The sequence below is a fragment of the Salvelinus namaycush genome, chromosome 24, assembly GCF_016432855.1.
Source record: "Salvelinus namaycush isolate Seneca chromosome 24, SaNama_1.0, whole genome shotgun sequence".
Lineage (NCBI taxonomy): Eukaryota > Metazoa > Chordata > Actinopteri > Salmoniformes > Salmonidae > Salvelinus > Salvelinus namaycush.
Genome location: NC_052330.1, coordinates 8,472,459 through 8,491,589, shown reverse-complemented (window position 1 = coordinate 8,491,589; position 19,131 = coordinate 8,472,459).

Sequence of the window (19,131 nt, the reverse complement as noted above, 5' to 3'; positions counted from 1 at the left end):
AAGTTTGGACACACCTAGTCATTCAAGGGTTTTTCTTTATTTTTACTATTTTCTACATTGTAGAATAATAGTGAAGACATCAAAACTATGGAAAAACACATATGGAATCATGTAGTAACCGAAGAAGTGTTAAACAACATTTTAGATGTTAGATTCTTCAAAGTAGCCACCCTTTGCCTTGATGACAGCTTTGCAGACTCTAGGCATTCTCTCAACCAGCTTCACCTGGAATGCTTTTCTAACAGTCTTGAAGGATTTCCCACATATGCTGAGCACTTGGCTGCTTTTCCTTCCCTCTGCGGTCCAACTCATCCCAAACCATCTCAATTGGGTTGAGGTCGGGTGATTGTGGAGGCCAGGTCATCTGATGCAGCACTCCATCACTCTCTTTCTTGGTCAAATAGACGTTACACAGCCTGGATTTGTGTTGGGTCATTGTCCTGTTGAAAAACAAATGATAGTCCCACTAAGCCCAAACCAGATGGGATGGCGTATCGCTGCAGAAGGCTGTGGTAGCCATGCTGGTTAAGTGTGCCTTGAATTCTAAATAAATCACACACAGTGTCACCAGCAAAGCACCCCCACACCATCACACCTCCCCCTCCATGCTTCACGGTGGATACCACACATGCGGAGATCATCCATTCACCTACTCCGCGTCTCACAAAGACACAGCGATTGGAACCAAAAATCTCAAATGTGGACTCATCAGACCAAAGAACACATGTCCACTGGTTGAATGTCCATTGCTCGTGTTTATTGGCCCAAACAAGTATTTTCTTCTTATTGGTGTCCTTTAGTAGTGGTTTCTTTGCAGCAATTCAACCATGAAGGCCTGATTAAGCAGTCTTCTCTGAAAAGTTGATGTTGAGCTGTGTCTGTTACTTGAGCAGCATTTATTTGGGCTGCCATTTCTGAGGCTGGTAACTCTAATGAACATATCCTCTGCAGCAGAGGTAACTCTGGGTCTTCCTTTCCTGTGGTGGTCCTCATGAGAGCCAGTTTCATCATAGCGATTGATGGTTTTTGCAACTGCACTTGAAGAAACTTTCAAAGTTCTTGAAATTTCCCGTATTGACTGACCTTCATGTCTTAAAGTAATGATGGACTGTCGTTTCTCTTTGCTTATTTGAGCTGTTCTTGCCATAATAAGGACTTGGTCTTTTACCAAATGGGGCTATCTTCTGTACACCACCCCTACCTTGTCACAACACAACTGATTGGCTCAAACAAATTACAAAGGAAATAAATTCCACAAATGAACTTTAACAAGGCACACCTGTTAATCGAAATGCATTCCAGGTGACTACTTCATGAAGCTGATTGTGAGAATGCCAAGAATGTGCAAAGCTGTCATCAAGGCAAAGGGTGGCTACTTTGAAGAATCTCAAATCTCAAATATATTTTGATTTGTTTAACTTTTTTGGTTACTACATGATTCCATGTATGTTATTTCATAGTTTTGATGTCTTCACTATTATTCCTTAGTGTAGAAAATAGTAAAAATAAAGAAAAACCCTGGAATGAGTAGGTGTGTCCAAACTTTTGACTGGTACTGTATATTTACCCAATGTTAGAGTATTTGGCTGTAGCTGATGCTGTCTTTGTTCCTGTGGACTCATCATAGATACAGATTTTTAAAGCTGCAGTTTTTCCAATGATTATTTAAGATGCCCTTCCATTTGCCTGTAGAGAATGAAATGGTCTTCGGAAAGCCAACCCTGAAACACCATCATGGACTTTGGCTGCAAGCTTAGCATTTGTAAAGCCATTAGCGATTTTGTCTATTCTTTCCTAGATACATTTCCATTGTGCTCAGTCCAAAGGGACTCACCCCTGTGGTAGGGGGATACCTGGGAATCAGACCTTGCCCAGCCTACTCTGGGCCCTGTGTCACAGATAGACAGAGCCACTCTTTATCCATACAGCAAAGCTCAGCAATTGGGTCTATGCCAGCCCTTTGAATTGAATACCAGCGCAAAGGCTTTCAGTCAGCACAAAACTCCCCAGTTCACAGGCAGGCAGCAGTCAAGTCCTCGTTCTCTCCCCCTCTCCCGTTCTCTCTCTGTCTACTCTCCCCTGCTCTGATCTCAAGCAGCGGGCCCCTGGGGGCCTTCACACCTCGGTGCTGGAGGCCCCCGCTCCCGCTTCCCTCTCTCCCTGTGAGTCAGGGGTCCTGTAGAGACAGCAATTTGAGCCAAATTGAGATTAAGACGTGGATACAATCGATCCGCCATATAAATCATCTGTAACCTTCACAGGCAATGTCACCTTTTACTGTTCGCTTTTACATTGTTTCTTACCCATTTTGTAGTTGAGGATGTTTAACTCAATATATGGGGGTGTTATTGTGTTTCAACTAAGTTTAAGGCAGTTTGTGTGGCGGGTTTATTGGATTCAAGAATGAGAAGTCATTTAAAATATGAAGTAGACTGGTTAATATTTTGCAAACCTTTTGGACAAACTGTTGGAAATTGTGAATGCGCCTTTGCATAGATGGTGGATAATTCCAAAGAGTTCAGCACTGTTGATGGTGTCAGAAAGATCAGAGATCCGAGGAGACTTTGTATATGTTCTAACTGTAAAACTTGTACATTTTATTTATATTGTTGTTGTTTTTTTACACACATTACTCTGTAGTGAGCTCTGAATACATTGAAAATGCACTATATTTTTCTATCTCACTTGCAGATGATTACTGTCACGCAGAAGATTTCAGTTGTACATACTTTCTCATTTAGGACCAAAGACAGCTGATAGGTTTTCCATTTAGAATTGTATTTTGTTTTTATTTTTGCCTTTTAGTTTAATGTACAGTAATACGAATTGTCAATTTATTATTTATTTTTCTGTGATGAGAGTATTGAGAGTATTCATTGGTCAAGAGTATTTTCCCCAAACAGCAGAAGTGTAAAATCATTACTTAGACGATTTCTTGTTAAATAGACGTTTCTTTTTTGCTTCGTAACCTTTGTAATAGACTGTACATATATTTTTGGAAATATAATACAATCTCTATAGAAATCCTCTCTCATTGGAGTCTTTTCCATCGTAATTAGTGTCATGTCTTTACATAGGATCTCGTTTTATATATCCATCAGCATGCACCATTTTGTAAATCATTAATCAGTGTTCTTTGAATGTTAAAGTAAGAATATGATCAAACTTGTTTTGATTGAATGTAAACAAATGGAATGCATGACTTTTTCGTGTTTGCGTGATGGTGTGTGTGTGTGTGTGTGTTTGCGTGATGGTGTGTGTGTGTGTGTGTGTGTGTGTGTGTGTGTGTGTGTGTGTGTGTGTGTGTGTGTGTGTGATTGTGTGTGCGTGTTTGCGTGTGTGTTTGCGTGATGTGTGTGTGTGTGTGTGTGAATGACATGGGTGGGTAAAGTATATATGAAGAAAGACAGCAAGGGATGGTGTCATTAAAAAGACATTACCAGTCCTCCAACCTTGCACAAAAAAATCTAATTAAGCTCCATCCTGAGGGACGTAGGCTAAACAAAGGAACCTTAAAGGATTTATAAAGATTATATCTCCCATTATTGTAATATTTATTTTATTAAGTTGGTGGAATCTTAACATCTCGTCCCAGAGGCTGATGGAATTCAATCATAAAACATATAATATCCGTTCCAAATGGCACCTTATTCCCTTCATAGTGCACTACTTTTCACCAGTGCCCATAGGTCTCTGGTCAAACTAGTGCACTATATAGCAAATAGGGGGCCATTTAAGACACATCCATAATATATGTTTCCAGGGGAGTTTGGCCCCCATCCATGCATTTTTGGGAGAGGAAGAGAGGATCCATGGTTACTCCTCTGTCACCACTAATCCCTACAGTACACTGCAGCCTGCTTATCACCCTGCCATCTAACAGGGACGGGGAAATGTTTAGGTATTTTGATATACACAGTAAAGTTGGACTGATTTAATAGGAACACAGAGTGTTCTTCCAGCCTCATGGCTCCTAGTTTGTCAGATTTATGTTAAAGGTATTTTGGTAGAGGTTGTTTTTTTCTCACGACTATGGGGACACTTTGAGTGGTTGCAGGCTGATTGGACATAGTATTAATGCTGAGAACATGCAAACTCCAACAGAACAAGTAAAGAAAAGGAGCTCTGCAAAGTGCAAACTCGCTGGAAAAGGGGAGGTTTTATTTCCAGTCAGTTGCTTGAGGTGTTACAATAGTGACCTTCTTGATAAAAGCCTTCTCTCCATGTCTGAATAGGAAAAGCTTATATCTCCCAGATATCCTGCACTAAACCCAACTGTCAGACAAGGAGGGAGGAAAACTGAAAGAGTGCCAGTAGAGGATTAAGGGGGAGAAATGTCTTTATTTTTTGAATAATCTGAAGCACTAGTTCCCTACTATTCATACAATTCACATCAAATACTGAGGTCAACATTGATATTGAGATGAATGTTTAAGAGGCAGTTCAAATGTATTGGAATATACTTGGCGTAGATAAATACTAGTATGCCGTCACAGGTTAAAAGATCATGACCCTTTTAGATAACTGGGCTCTGCACAGGTAGAGCCCGATCTGTGCATGTGCCTGCTATGCTGCTACAGGTATATGCCGTTGATGAGATAATCAGACTCCTCTGTGGCTCAATCTGTCTCTCTCTGCGCTGACTAGCTAACACACAAAGGCTTTCTGCTCTCTGCTAGCACAGACAAAATCCTGGCCACCAGAATAATATGCAGTCATACCAAATGGATTACATTTCTTCACAGCTGACCAAAACCTTTAATCTATAATCAAATCAAATCAAATTGTATTGGTCACATACACATGGTTAGCAGATGTTATTCCGAGTGTAGCGAAATGCTTGTGCTTCAATATCTAGTGCAGCAATATCTAACATTCAATCTAACAATTCCACAACAAGTACCTAATACACACAAATCTAAGTAAAGGAATGGAATAAGAATATATACATATAAATATATGGATGAGCAATGACAGAGCGGCATAGGCAAGATGCAATAGATGGTATAATATACAGTATATACATATGAGATGAGTAATGTCAGATATGTAAACATTATTAAAGTGGCATTATTTAAAGTGACTAGTGATCCATTTATTAAAGTGACCAATGATTTGAGGCTGTATGTAGGCAGCAGCATCTCTCTGTTAGTGATGGCTGTTTAACAGTCTGATGGCCTTTAGATAGAAGCCTCTCGGTCCCAGCTTTGATGCACCTGTACTGGCCTCGCCTTCTGGATGGTAGCGGTGTGAACAGGCAGTGGCTCGGATGGTTGTTGTCCTTGATGATCTTTTTGGACTTCCTGTGACATCGGGTGCTGTAGGTGTCCTGGAGGGCAGGTAGTTTGCCCCCGGTGATGCATTGTGCAGACCACACCACCCTCTGGAGAGCCTTGTGGTTGTGGGCGGCGCAGTTGCCGTACCAGGCGGTGATACAGTCCAACAGGATGCTCTCAATTGTGCATCAGTAAAAGTTTGTGAGGGTTTTAGGTGACAAGCTACATTTCTTCAGCCTCCTGAGGTTGAAGAGGCGCTATTGCACCTTATTCACCACACTGTCTGTGGGTGGACCATTTCAGTTTGTCCGTGATGTGTACACCGAGGAACTTAAAAAACTTTCCGCCTTCTCCACTGCTGTCCCATCAATGTGGATGGGGGGGTGCTCCCTTTGCTGTTTCCTGAAGTCCACGGTCATCTCTTTTGTTTTGCTGACGTTGAGTGAGAAGTTATTTTCCAGACACCACACTGAGTGCCCGCACCTCCTCCCTGTAGGTTGTTGGTAATCAAGCCTACTACTGTTGTGTCATCTGCAAACCCAATCACGGCTGTATGTGATACAGCCTGGTTTCGAAACAGGGACTGCAGTGATGCCTCTTGCACTGAGATGCAGTGCCTTAGACCGCTGCCCCACTCGGGAGCCCAGAGTTATAGCTAGGATGTACATAGCTAAGTAATATTTACACAATGACTGACAGGGCTCTCCTGTTCACTGTGACTTGGCTGTGGCAGGACTGGGGGCACTGCCTTGCTCCTGTCACGAGACTGTGGGGTCTGTGGAGCTTGTGGAGTTTAAGGATCTTGTGGGGCTTGCAGAGTTTGAAGAGCTTGAGAAGCTTGTGGTGGAGGTAGTCTGGCCTCCTCCATGGTCTTCTTGGGTTGACCCTGGGCCATGGAGTGGTCCTCAGTCTCCTCTGGCTGGGCCACAGGCCTGTGTGGGCTGGCACCTGCAGTGTGGGTCACCGACTTCTTGTTCCCATCAACTGTAGAAAGGACAGAGAGGACAGGGTATGGTCATCCTGGGCTCTCGGACACAATGCAAATACACATTCACCTGCTCATCATTCATTTACTGCAGCCCTCCTTGCTCTGATATTCCAGACTGAATGCATGCATACAACTCCATCCTTGTACACTCAAGAAACAAACTACACTCCATCCTAGTACGATCAAGTCTAAAATTACACTCCATCCTGATACAATAAAGTCTAAAACTACACTCCATTCTGATACAATAAAGTCTATAACGGAAGTGCTCACCATCCAATATTCTGATGTTTTCTTCTATGTAGTATACGATGTAAGTCAGGTGTGTAGTAGGTGCCTAACTAGAAAACGTGCCTTCCTTGATGCTTAACGCCTCATATAACCCACTTCTGGTTGAAATATGAATACTGGAGCTAGTGGACTTGTAAGAACGAAAAAGACAAGGGCAGATATGTCATTTGCACACATTAAAAAAATCCCCAAACAAAGAAAAGGTACATGTTGCTGGGGGACACTACATCAAAGGTAATCTGGGCATGTAATTGACTGAGCACGGGACTATTTATAATGTCTGATCCCAAGGTGACGACATTGATGAGTGTGTTAATACTAAATAATGATGACGTTGAGCATGCAAATGTATTTGTTTGTGGGGGTCTTAATGCAGCCAAAATATAAATTTATTTATAAATAAATACAAATTAGGGAGTAGATCAGATGTAATATTGCTGATAGATTGTGTCTTCTATCAACTTAGTTGTCTGCATCACTTCCAATCCCAATATATATATATTTTTGTAAACATGTATATATTATTTTTAATATATATTTTCCTTCATTATTTTCTCCCAACCCTACCACCCCTCACCTAATTTGAGTAAAATAATGGACAACAACACTTATGCTTCTAATTATAGCTTACGGACACAGTATATTTTACATTAGTTATCTTTTTCTCTTCTTTTTTGCCTTCAGCTTCCCTCAACCCCTCCCATCTATCTCTGAAGACCGTCCAGTTGATTTATAGCTGCCATATATTTTTCTACTGTGCTATTTAGCAACCTGTATGGCGCAGCTGTCAAGTTTTAAATGAAACTGGTAAACTTTTGTATTCATCAGAATTTTCCTTTGCCAAGATTGGTCTTTATCGCAGGGCCAACAGGCAAGTTCCTTACCTCCTCCCCTTTCCACTTACCTCCTCCATTTTTGTTGTAATGCTGCAATCAGTTGGTTGTAATTTTGGATAGAGCAGACATATCCATGTATTTTGTTTTGCTGCATGTGTGACATAACTCCACCAGTCCTATTTATGATTTTAAAAGATTATACCGTTTTTAAACTTTTTTTTTATATACAGTATATATATTCTTTAACCAATTAGTATATTTGAGTTTAAACATAATATTTGTAATATTTGTTCTGTCTTTTCTGGTGGATTAAACACAAATTGCAACCAGCTTTCTTGTTTTAAAAATAGCAATATTTTGGAGATGATTTCTTTTTAAAATAACCGAAAGTGAGAGGTTGTAACCTGAATAAAGGGAAAAGGCCGTTCTTGAACACGGTGTGAGCCATTCTTACTAGTCTGCTAGAAAACCAGTTCGGATTTAAGTATAGTTTTTGTATGACTGAAGCATTTAGTGAGAGGTCCAATGCTTTAATATTTATAATTTCTGCCCTTTGAATTCATACTCATTATATAAATAGACCCGTTTAGTTTTGTCTTGCTTGCCATTTCAAGTAAAGTGCAATATTTTTTGGCTCATATAATTAAAAAACAAGTCGTTAAGTATAAGGCCCATAAGTAAATAGGTAAATTGGGATAAAACTAAAGGATTGTTCCACAAATAGACAGTGAAGTGAGATCATTTATTTCAGGATTTACATACAGTGTATGTCCACTTCACTGTCAAACCATTTTATTAGTAAACTACACAGTAATGTAAAAGTAAAAATGTTTAAATTGCGGATTTAAAAGAAAATATGAATCGTCAGTGTACAATGACACCAGTTTTTAAGCCCTGGATGTCTAGCCCCTTGATATTATTGTTGGATCTGATTTTAATAGCTAACATTTCGATGGCCATAATAAATAAATATGCCAATAGTGGACAAACTTCTTTTACTCCTCTTGACAATATAATACTTTCTGAGAAGTAGCCGTTATTCACTATTTTACACCTGGGGTGAGTATACATAACTTTAACCCATTTTATAAGAGATTCTCCAAAATAAAAAATAGTCCAGGCATTTATATATAAATTCCAGTCGTACTTTTAAAGTCAGCTATGAATACCAGGCGTGGCTTCCCAGATATCATAATGTTCTATTGTTTCCAATACTTATATTATCTCCTATGTATGGTCCATGTAAAAAACCTATCTGATTAGAATGACTAACATCTCACAATACCTTTTCAATTCTATACGCTATGCATTTTGTTAGGATTTTGGCATCACAACACTGAAGTGTAAGGGGTCTCCAGTTTTTTAGGTGGACTGGATCTTTACCACCTGGGTCCTATTTCAGTAATAGTGAAATCTCATCTTCTTGCTGAGTATGACAGTCTACCATTTCTATAGGAGTGGTTAAAACATGTTAATGGACCTTTGAGTACATTGAAAAATATTTGATATACCTCAACTGGTATGCCATCCAGCCCTGGAGTTTTCCCTGTCTTTTTTTTTTTTTTTTTTTTTATGTTTTATTGAGCCGTTATTTAACTAGGCAGTTAAGAACAAATTCTTATTTACAATGACGGCCTACCTTAACCCGGACGACGCAGGGCCAATTGTGCGAGGCCCTATGAAGGCTTTAATTGCATCTAGAAGTTCCTCCTCTGTAATTAGGTCTTCACATGACTCTTTCTGTAAAGCTGTTAATTTTACACTATTATTAGAAAAAAATCCTTACAATTAACTTCAGTTAGTAGAGATGGAGGAGACTGAAATGAAAACATATGCTTAAAGTACTTTGCTTCCTCTTTTTAAATATTGTTTAGTGAATCATGGATGACTCCGTCATTTGTAACAAGTTTCTGTAAATTATTTTTGGTAGCATTTCTATGTTGAACATAAAAAACTATTTGGTTCATTTTCCCACATATTCCATCAAATTGGCTTTATTTTTTATAATATGATCTTTCTTGAATAAGTTCTTCCATTTCTTTTTTCTATTTCTTTTTGTTTTTCCTCTAACTTGTTTTATGTCTCTATGTTACAGCTTTTATTGCTATCTGTACTGTTTGTTCCTCTATTTCCTTTGTTAAGATGAAACTATTATAACCTAAATAGTTTTTGTTTTAAAGATGAGTATTGAATTGCATAGCCTCTAAAGGCACATTTAAAAGTGTCCCATACAAATATTTTTTATTTTATTTTAATTTAACCTTTATTTAACTAGGCAAATCAGTTATGAACAAATAAGGGGATATGCTGTACCCATGTTATGTAGGGGAAAAGTCTGTTATAAATTCTTCTGTCTTGGTTAAAAACAAGTTGTCTTCCAGTAGGCTTTGATTAAATTTCCTATATCCTCGACCTCGCGGAAATTCTGTAAGAGTAACGTGTATACAAATAATTTGATGGTCCGACCACATTCTGTCTCCTATCTTTTAACTTTTGGAGCCAGCGAAAATGACATAAGAAAGTAGTCAAGACAACCAGCTTGACTGAGCCTCTGCCATGTACTGTATATCTCATTAGGTCAGGATATTTAAGCCTCCATATATCCACTAGTTCCAATATCCATAATATTCTTAACATCCTTAAGTGCATGAGGGTGATAGTTTGTAGTGTGATTTCCTTTACGGTCCATTGAGGTACCTAAAACCGTATTATAATCTCCCACCATAGTAATTGCCTCATGTATTGCCTGTAAACATAATAAATTATGATATATATTTTCGAAGAAGTGTGGATCTTCATTATTTGGACCATATAGATTAATGAGCCAAGAAAATTACAGTTGAAGTCGGAAGTTCACATAAACTGAGTTTAAATGTATTTGGCTAAGGTGTTTCACAATTCCTGACATTTAATCCTAGTAAAAATTCCCTGTCTTAGGTCAGTTAGGATCACCACTTTATTTTAAGAATGTGAAATGGCAGAATAATAGTACAGAGAATGATTTATTTCAGCTTTTATTTCTTTCATCACATTCACAGTGGATCTTTAACTTTACATATACTCAATTAGTATTCGGTAGCATTGCCTTTAAAATTGTTTAACTTGGGTCAAATGTTTCAGGTAGTCTTCCACAAGCTTCCCACAATAAGTTGGGTGAATTTTGGCCCATTCCTCCTGACAGAGCTGGTGTAACCGAATCAGATTTGTAGGCCTCCTTGCTCGCACACGCTTTTTCAGTTCTGCCCACAAATTTTCTATAGGATGAAGGTCAGGGCTTTGTGATGGCCACTCCAATACCTTGACTTTGTTGTCCTTAAGCCATTTTGCCACAACTTTAGAAGTATGCTTGGGGTCATTGTCCACTTGAAAGACCCATTTGCGACCAAGCTGTAACTTCCTGACTGATGTCTTGAGATGTTGCTTCAATATATCCACCAAATGTTCCCTCCTGCAGCAAAGCACTCCCACAACATGATGCTGCCACCCCCGTGCTTCACGGTTGGGATGGTGTTCTTTGGCTTGCAAGCCTCCCCCTTTTTCCTCCAAACATAATGATGGTCATTATGGCCAAACAGTTCTATTTTTGTTTCATCAGACTAGAGGACATTTCTCCAAAAAGTGCGATCTTTGTCTCCATGTGCAGTTGCAAACCGTAGTCTGGCCTTTTTATGGCGGTTTTGGAGCAGTGGCTTCTTCCTTGCTGAGCGGCCTTTCAGGTTATGTCCATATAGGACTCGTTTAACTGTGGATATAGATACTTTTGTACCTGTTTCCTCCAACTTCACAAGGTCCTTTGCTGTTGTTCTGGGATTGATTTGCACTTTTTGCACCAAAGTACGTTCATCTCTAGGAGACAGAACGCGTCTCCTTCCTGAGCGGTATGACGGCTGCGTGGTCCCATGGTGTTTATACTTGCGTACTATTGTTTGTACAGATGAACGTGGTACCTTCAGGCATTTGGAAATTACTCCCAAGGATGAACCAGACTTGTGGAGGTCTTGGCTGATTTCTTTTGATTTTCCCATGATGTCAAGCAAAGAGGCACTGAGTTTGAAGGTAGGCCTTGAAATACATCCACAGGTACACCTCCAAATGACTCAAATGATGTCAATTAGCCTATCAGAAGCTCCTAAAGCCATAACATCATTTTCTGGAATTTTCCAAGTTGGTTAAAGGCACGTTAACCTTAGTGTATTTAAACTTCTGACCCACTGGAATTGTGATACAGTAAATTATAAGTGAAATAATCTGTCTGTAAACAATTGTTGGAAAAAGTATGTGTCACGCACGAAGTAGATGTCCAAACCGACTAACCAAATCTATAGTTTGTTAACAAGACATTTGTGGAGTTGGTTGAAAAACGAGTTTTAATGACTCCAACCTAAGTGTATATAAACTTCCGACTTCAACTGTATGTTTATGGTCCAATAGCATATTTTAAAGGATCCACCTTCCTTGCAGATCTGTTTGCACATTCAGATCAAAATGATTGTTAATTATCATCACACCTTTTGAGTTTCTTAGCCCCCCGACCTTTTTTACATAGAACTTCATCTAAAGGTGTAGAATGAGTTCCTGTAAACGAAATATATTATATACCTTCTCTTTTAGCCAGGTAAAGACTGATCATATTTTCTGAAAAGATACATTTTTTAAAAAGCAATTAAGGATTTGATTAAACATTCAAAAACACACTATAATTTGAAAATATCTGTTAAGCAAAACCTGCAGATGTTTAATAGCATTGTTTGAGATTGTTAATAGCATTGTTTGAGAGTCTGTCTTTAGTCATTCCACAAAACATGTGAATATATGTGATTGAAGACTATGTAATTGAAGACTATTCTGTTTTGTAAGGTATGTCATTGAAACTACAGTTGGACGTGATGTTGCACCAACTCTGTCAGGTAAGAAGAATGAGCCAAAACTCAAACGTCTCCATTTAGGCTTAATCATCAGGCGGGTTTGATCATTACATCAGGAAGTATATTTATATTCGAAGGAAGAAATGTATCCTCTGGAGCTCGATTTATTTGACATATAAAGACAAGTGAACAGGATTGTATGCAAATTAAAAGCATGAACATCCAATACAAGGACATTTTAAAAACACACGTTTGGCTTTAAGAAATACGAGTTGAATTAATGAGATTAATGTAATTCACATAACGATTGTATGAATTGAAGAGACAATCTGCCATCAATTTAACTGATCTACCTCAGACACGACTTCCCTTCAGAAGACAAACAGAAACGTTATAATTTCTCTGCTTATATAATATTTCCTGGAAACGCAGAGAAATAATTAACAAAGTGCAGGGAAAGGTTTCCGGATAATAACCACAGTCTCTGTCTGCTCACCTAAGATAATGACAGCCGAGTCGTTTCTTTGCTTGACATTCAAACGCTTAAAGATAAGAATCACCAGTCCTTATTAGGGTGAAATAAACACATAAACTCCGCAAACTCACGCTAAGTTGATTGAAGCCTGGTTTGCTCAAGGCAGATAAATGGATAATTGTCACTTGCGTTTTTGATGCAAAGTTGACATTCGTCTTACCCCAAAGAATACTAAATCATAATCCTTTTTATTTTAATATCTTTCAAAATATCTCTTCTTTTTTTAAATGAAGATTGCTGCATGACTTGAGTATGAAAAGCCTTTCAGAAGCTTTTACCATATCAGTCTACCGCGGGCTATTTGATTGGGAATAGCCTGGACACCATGGATTCACACGGCTTCCTTTTTACGGCCTGGCCCATGGCACCTTGCAGCATTAAGTATTTAGGGGCTAGTAAGATATGGCCCCCCCTCTATGGACTGCCATCCCCTGGGAAGATGATCAATTTCACAGGCTGGCAAATGCCTCTGAGGAGAAGGCTGATGGATTTGGCAGATCTGATGGCTTCTTCAAAGACACAGTGGAGAGAAATGATTTACGGCATCCCTGCCATTAGCTGGTCAGTAGCGAAGACAGCTCATATGGCATGAGCTAGTCAAGGCTCTATTTCTGGCCCAGTAATGGCTGACTGTGAAGACGAGCCTCACAAAGCCATGTAGCTGCACATAGTATGGTGGAATATATTCATGATAACATTTTTGGGCTGAGGGAGGATTTGAAATGCCATTTATGTCCAGCTGCCCTTCTTATGAAACCTAAAGAATCAGAATTCTTGGGTTCAGAGAGGTCAATGGTGTTTACTCACCATCATAGATATTCCCTATCTGTCTCCTTGCATTTTGCTGTTCACTGCAGTGTAATGAGAGCATGATGATGACTATTCCATAACATTACGGAAGGGTCAGTCAGCCAAAGAACAAAGATCATTGATTAAATCAAATTGTATTTGTCACATGCTTATTAAAACAACAGGTCTTGACTAACAGTGAAATGTTTACTTATAGACCTTCCTAACAATGCAGACAAAAAATATAGAAAAAAAATTATAACACTAGGAATAAATACACAATGAGTAACGATAACTTTGCTACTTACATGGGTACCAGTACCGAGTCGATGTGCAGGGGTACGAGGTATTTGAGGTAGATACAGTATGTACATATAGGTAGGGATAAAGTGACTAGGCAACAGGATAGATAATAAACAGTAGCAGCAGCGTATGTGATGAGTCAAAAGAGTTACTACAAAGTGGGTCAATGCAGATCGACCGGGTAGCTATTTGGTTAACTATTTTGTAGTCTTATGGCTTGAGGGTAAAAGCTGTTCAGGGTTCTATTGGTTCAAGACTTGGAGCATTGGTACCACTTGCTCAGCTGGGTTCTAAGGAGGGAGGATAGAAATAAATCAAACCTGGGAAAATAACAAAGCAATTCTGTTTTTACGCCTCAAGGGAATCATGAGGGGGGGGGGGGCAAGTGGGGAAGAAATCAGTGAAATCAGACCTGATCTTTACCATCCACTGCACCAAGAGGTCAAGTATTGTGAGCTGCGTGGGTGCTACCCTACTGAGGGTCAGCCGAAGGGTCAATCATGCATCTTCTCTGCAAATAGCCCTCTCATTGGCCAGCAATGCGAGGCATGAAGAGGCAGTGAAATCACAGAGTAGCCCATTGTCAATAGAGAGATGTGTGCCAGCTTTGTGACACCATTATCTTTCCATCTCACACAAGATGTGCCACATTATTCATGGTAAAATGAATAGATACTATAGGAGATGCCAAGGGCTCAGGCAGCAGAGGGGTAACTGGGTAAATGTGATAGACCCGGGTTTGTGATATAGAAGAAATCTTGCTTTGTGATTGTTTATGAACCGATACATGCATGATACCCCATCCCTATAAAAACGATTACATTCTTGTGCAGATTTTTTTTCTGATATGTAAATTAACGGCAATTCCCCTCTCTATCCCTTTGTAGTGGTATTGTACATGAGCCCTTATGAATGTGAAAAACAACACAAGAAAATCTCCAAAGGACTAAAATAAAATGAGCAACAATTCATTGAGACCTGAAATAATACACTGTGAATGCATAGTATTCCAGCAGCAAAAGTGGTCAACAGCTGTTTGGCTGTCCTCTCGCAGGATGCTTGATTTGGATAAACACAGCTGATAAATGCGCTGCCTAAGTAGCCAATAATCACAGCTCATAATAACACTGAAACCCACTAGAATAGATGAGAGGCCGCCATTAGTGCTGTGTACCTGGGAGAGAGAGCTGTGGTGGCTGTGGCTGGAGAGATAAACTAGGGCCTGATGGATGAGTACAGTTCAGAGGAGACTGGTGACTTGAAAAATTGAGGAGGATGGGAAACCTACGGTATAGGCGCGGACACGACAAAGCGTGTTTAAAAAATTGTCAAACATGAATTATTTTAACCTAAAGCATTTAATAAAGACATTTATAGTACAATATTATGGGGATTGGGAATGAGAGGGCTACTTACACAGTGTTGTCCAAGCAAGGAGTAAATCATTGATGTTTGATTATGTGATTGTGTTTGTGTATGAGATTGACTCAACATACAGTAATGAGAGAAAATTGACAGGTCTACTCACAGTGCTTGGAGAGGAAACATTCAATGTGCTAGTGGATGAGCGGGCACATGAGACATGGCTGCAGTTCATGCAATGGTAGTGGAGTGGAGAGGTCATGACCTCTAATAAGGGAACAGGATGGGACTTAGGTGTAAATACAAATAGCAGATGCTATTTGAATATGCAGACGTTCGTCCATTACATGTTCGATGAGGCTTTTTCCAAGAAGCTTGAATCTGATGTGGGCAATGTAAGGGATTCTTCAACAAAAAATCCACCTCATTGTTGTTTGCATTAGCTAGCCATTCTGGAGGAGAAAACTGCACTCTGGTAGCTAGCTAACATTAGCACTTGCTACTAAAGTTAATTGCACTAATTGCACTAAAAATAAAGTCCTAAAACAAAGAAAACAATATAGAATCTACCTCCTCCGTCTCCTGTAGTTTGAAGAAATTTGTTTGAATTGAATAATATCCAAAAAATGCTCAACTATCATTCTTCACTCTCAATCCAATATGTCACCAACTCACCAAGCTTCTCAACACATAGAACCCCCATAATGCTCTGTGGCACAACCACAATACACCACACTAAGTTAGTTCTCTGTTCCTAATCCTATGATTGGATGGACAACATGTTAGTTCATATTACAAAAGCTTTGATTGGTTGGAGGACGTCCTCCGGGAAGCGGTCATAATTGCCGTGTAGATCTATGAAAGGGGGTAAGGCATATGAGCCTCTGTCACGTTCCTGACCTTATTTCCTTTATTTTGTTTTTGTTTAGTATGGTCAGGACGTGAGCTGGGTGGGCATTCTATGTTATGTGTTTCTATGTTGGGTTCTTTTCAATTAGCCTGATATGGTTCTCAATCAGGGGCAGGTGTTTTACGTTTCCTCTGATTGAGAACCATATTAAGGTAGGCTGTTCACACTGTTTGTTTGTGGGTGATTGTTCCTGTGTCAGTGTTTGTGCCACACGGGACTGTTTCGTTTGTGAGTTTGTTCCTGTTCGTGCGTTCTTCGTTGTCTGTAAGTTCTCATGTTCAGGTCTGTTTACGTCGTTTGTTATTTTGTAGTTGTTCAAGTGTGCTTCGTGTTCGTCTTTTCTTTATTAAACGGATTATGTATTCAACCCACGCTGCATTTTGGTCCGATCCTTGCTCCTCCTCAGACGAGGAGGAGAACGAACGTTACAGCCTCCTAGGTTTTATATTAAAGTCAATGTAGCCAGAGGAAGAGGGGGAATAGTTGACCTCCAGCTACACAATGGTGCTAGACTAGAGTGTGCTGTTGAGACTACTGTAGACCTTCATAGCAAAACAGTGTGTTTTTATCAGGTATTTGGTGACGTGAACATATTTAGTATAGTTTTATCTAAAAAGGAAAATGTTTTATTGTTTCATAATTTTTTTCTGGACTTCCTGATTGGCAACAACACCTGCTTCACACTGACTCTTAACAGAGGGCCCCCCTGACTGCGTGGCTTTGCACGACACCAACTCCATCATCAAGTTTGTTGACGACACCACAGTTGTAGGCCTGATAACCAACAATGACGTGTCAGGCTATAGGGAGGAGGTAAGCGAACTGGCATTGTGTTGCCAGAACAACAAACTCTCCCTCAATATCAGCAAAACAAAGGAATTGATTGTTGACATCAGGAAGCCGAGGAGGGAACATGCCCCGTTCCTCAACGTTCACATCACTGAGGACTTGTCATGGACCAACACCACTACTCTTGTCAAGAGGGCAAAACAGCATCTCTACTTCCTAAGGCGGCTGAAGAAATTCGGCATGCCACCCCGTTCCTCTCAAAATAAGAGAGCTTCCTGACCAGTTGCATCACGGCCTGGAACGGGAATTGCTCTGTCCACGACCTCAAGGCCTTCCAGCAGGTGGTGAAGATGGCCCAGTACATCACTGGGAACGTGCTCCCCCCAATCAAGGACATCTACTTGAACGGTGCCTGAGGAAGGCCCGCAGCATCATCAAGGACCCCACACAAGGCAACCACGAGCTGTTCTCTCCCTTACCGTCGGGTAGACAGTATCGGGGCATGAGGTCTGATACCAACAGGCTCAGCGACTGTATCTACAAAGCCATCAGACTGCTGAACACTTGAACTGGACTGACCAACTACTCTTATTCTCTACACCTTAGCACACATGTACTAACTCACACACACACACACACACACACACACACACACACACACACACACACACACACACACACACACACACACACACACACACACACACACACACACACACACACACACACACACACACGCGCGCGCGCTACACAAGCATCGCAACTGCTTCTACCAGACTCTTATTATGATGGCTAAAGACCAGTCAATGCCATGAGCCCACCCTCCACGGGTGTCCCTAATGGGGCCACTATTGATCGAGGCGCAGTACTCTCCCCATGGGTTAATGGGAAAGACTGTGCTAAACATGGTTCTGTTTTGTCCCTGGAAAGTGTACCGAGTAGTTGCTGTGCCCCAGACACATTGTATTTTCCATCTCACAGATCGATTCCCGGTTGATTAACCAACAATGTAGAGAGTATTTAAAATGGCACCTTGCAACAGAACTCTTGTCGGACTTTTACGAATATTGAGAATTTATGTTGAAGGAACTTATGATACATGAGGTAAACTGCTCTCTATGGTGTATAGCCCCTGTTTGAAAATCTGCTTACAGCTGTAGCCTCGATGATGTATGGAGTACATGTCCCCTAATAACCTTGGTGGGGTGTTATTACAATGTAAACTAGGTTAGCTCCCAGTCACCTTTGCCAGTGAAGTTTGGTATGTGGTGCAAAGGGTCATGGGAAGTTGAAATCCCACCAACATCCATCATGGCCTGATTCCAGCTTGATCAGCCCTCCAGGGTTAATGGGAGAGATGAGGGGTGCCACTGATATTTCTGATATGACTTAGATGAGTGTAAATCATACTTCAGTTAGGGAACTGTCTGGAAAAGGATCTAAATCAACTTATGGCAATTCACCCTGACCTATATGGAGAATTTCTACAGGAAGTTATTTTCTCCCTAGCACTGAGAATGTTTCCGTATAGATTTTGGGCTGTGCTCAAAGATGTCGGTTGTGGAGTCGTGTTTCTCGTCTACTTCCTCGTCTTCCTCAACCAGTTTGTAGGCAGTTGATTTCTATATATGAGTTACAGTTCATATAAGGAAACCAGTCAATTTATATAAATTCATTAGGCCCTAATCTATGGATTTCACATTACTGGGAATACATATATGCATTTGTTGGTCACAGATACCTTAAAAAAAAGGTAGGGGCGTGAATCAGAAAACCAGTCAGTATCTGATGTGACCACCATTTGTCTCATGCAGCACGACACATCTCCTTTGCATAGAGTTGATCAGGCTGTTGATTGTGGTATGTGGAATGTTGTCCCACTCCTCTTCAATGGCTGTGTGAAGTTGCTGGATAGTGGCGGGAACTGGAACATGCTGTCGTACACGTCGATCCAGAGCATCCCAAACATGCTCAGTGGGTGACATGTCTGGTGAGTATGCAGGCCATGGAAGAACTGGGACATTTTCAGCTTCCAGGAATTGTGTACAGATCCTTGCGTCATGGGACTGTGCATTATAATGCTGAAACATGAGGTGATGGCGGCGGATTTATGGCACAACAATGGACCTCAGGATCTCATCTCTGTGGACTCAAATCTCCATCAATAAAATGCAGTTGTGTTCGTTG